Here is a 2,797-nt window from a genome sequence, read left to right as displayed (position 1 = left end):
GTGTTGAAATACAACATCTACAATGAACGATGTATCCTAACTACTTATTTAGATAACATTACACACTGACAGCTTCCGATCCCCGGTCTTTTAAGATATGTTCTTTAACCTTGTTTAAATTGTGGCGGTAGCCTATCTCATGATTGTTGGTTAAAACAGACAGATCAGATGTAAACTGGAACTGAGTAAAACATTGACTGATTTGATCGTTCAAACGATTAAGATGGCAAGATGGGATCACGTAAAACATTTGCCAGCTGTAGCTCTCCTATGACATCTGCTGGCCATCTGTGGTTACAACAGTGAAATAAAACCCAGCTACCACATGCTGACTGGGACATAGATACTATGGAAGTTTGAAAATTGTTGATGAGGCTCTACACGACAATGACAAAAATGAGTCAACGGTTTTCTTAAAAAAAAAAAATACATATCAATTAGGCAACTCATCTAGCCTACCCCTTGGAGTTGTCTAATCTGTCTTCCAAAGTGCCACTTTTTCCAATTTAGCCTAGCCTGCATTTTCGATTGATTAAATTGGGCGTTTGGCAGGCTACAATAAATAGGCTAGCACAGTTTTGCAAAATGTTGTTTAGATTACCTCTTCTGTTATGACATTCTTATTATGCTTCAGCTCAATAAGAAAAGCAAATGCCACTCACATGTTTAGCTGTTCTCTCATTTCATGTTCGATTTCCGGGACTGGACTAAATGAAACGGTGTTGACTGTCGTTGTTGCGGCGGGTAGAGAGAGGGGACATCACGCATCCGTAGCCTATCTCTGTCAGCATGTGCAACCCTCATGAAGATTTATTCTAATGATTGCGCATGCTCGCGCTGCCATGAGCCAACTGTCTGCTCCCTATCATTTATGCCATTGAAGTGGTCCGCGGCCCACTTGTGGTCCGTGAGGACACTGTTGGTGGTCCCTGACCATGGATTCAGTAATGTAGTTTCAATGTGCGAATCAGTATTTTTATTCAGTGGTGGTCCTGGGGTTACGTAATTACTCAGAATCGTGGTCCCTGGTTCACAATCAGTTGAAAACCCCTAATTTAGGCTACCATTCCATAGTTCCTCTACACACTGCATGATTAGGCCTAGGCTATTACCCGAAAATCTAACTGAATTTGAAAAGTAAATGTGATGTTTGTATTTTCCAGACTATTCAGTTTAAACACCTGGCTCGCAAAAACATGCTTTTCAGTTGGGATGAATTTTATTGACAATTTTAACCTTTTTTGGAATCGCAGGGAATACTTCAGACCAAATAGCACAGAGCTGAGTTGGACTGGGGCCAAGATCTTAACCGAATACTATCACCTCTCTCTCCTGCATCCAACATTTTTTCTGCCAACCTTGAGCCGAGCCTCTGATAATCACTCAGTGGCCATACAGACGGAACAAGCGGATGACATCAACAACTCAGCTAAACCAAAACACTCTGCACAGGCTGAAACAGAGATATGCCCAACCCCCACTGCTGTGGGGCCCTCTGGTAACCACCCGCTAGCCTCCACTGAAATGCAGACCTTGGAGAAACATAAACAACCAGCTCAACAATGCCAAGCCATGTCCACTGGTCAAGATAAGATGGGTGCTGCTAAAATGACTCAAGGTCAATCACTGGCGTCAAACTCCCTGGAATCTCAGCAAACAAATGGATGTGATGAGCATGAGGAGATAGCACCTATCAAAGCTGCTGAGAGGCTATCAGAAAGGAAGGGTCATGTTGTAACACCAGTACCAATACCCCTCCCCACCTCCATCGTCTCCTTGTCACCACAAAGACACAACAACATGGAATACACTACTGGAATACATGCTGAAAGCGGAGCATCTGCAACAAACTTCCCAGAACCTCAGCTGGCAGATGGAGACTCTGGATCAATTTTCAACCCCAACCTCCTTGATTTCCCATCACCACCCACACCCAATCACATCCCCACCCAATCAAACTCCCCAGGCCACACAAACCCCCCTAATCTCCCATCACCATCCCCACCCCGTCGTCCCACCACCCACTCAAACTCCACAGGATCCCCTGAATACCCATCACCATCCCCACCCAAGCACATGATGTTCCCTGCAAGAATGGAGAGACTGCTACCAGTAGCCATGCAGAGTTTTACTAGCCCAAGATCATTAGCACCAAAGAAGCGAAGGGCACCTCCACCCCCTCGCCCTCGCCCTCCCCGTTTAGAAGGATCTCTTAAGCAGCAGCAACCTCTTAGTTCATTTTCTCAGCCGGCATATAGCATGGAATGTGCAGTGGAAAATACAGATGGCAGCAGCAGGGGACAATTGTATGATGACTGTGTTGTATGATATTCTCAGGGTCCCTGCAATATAAATGGTACTCAGTGTTGTGCCTGAACGCGTTCATTGAACGAAAGTTCATGAACTCGTTCATATTTTGAGCGAACGTGAACTGAACTGTATTACTGCCTGATGAACGTTACTGTGAACTCGTTCATTCTGGTGTCTGTGAACGGCACACTCTTTCAGTTTAACTTCGTTCAATAGGGTGCCAGATTTCTACAGAGCCTTCCATGCGAAAACCCGGCTAAAACACACCGTAAAAAGGCCTTAATTATGGCAGCATGCAGGTCACCATTTCTCAAACTATGGGCCGCGGTCCGCAACGTGGACAATGCTGGTCTGCCGAGTGAAATTATTCCTGGGGCTTCGTCTGATAATTTGCTGCGCAATTGATCAAGGAACCGCGGACAGAAAAAGAAAACAGTTTCTGCAATTAGTAGGAAATACATGTTAATTTGGTGTCATCAAACATAGA

The sequence above is a fragment of the Alosa pseudoharengus genome, unplaced genomic scaffold, assembly GCF_046254945.1.
Source record: "Alosa pseudoharengus isolate Yale_2024_CS ecotype anadromous, Long Island Sound unplaced genomic scaffold, YU_APseudo_1.1 YU_APseudo_1.1_scf_8, whole genome shotgun sequence".
Classification (NCBI taxonomy): domain Eukaryota; kingdom Metazoa; phylum Chordata; class Actinopteri; order Clupeiformes; family Clupeidae; genus Alosa; species Alosa pseudoharengus.
Note: the sequence above shows the minus strand (reverse complement) of the source record.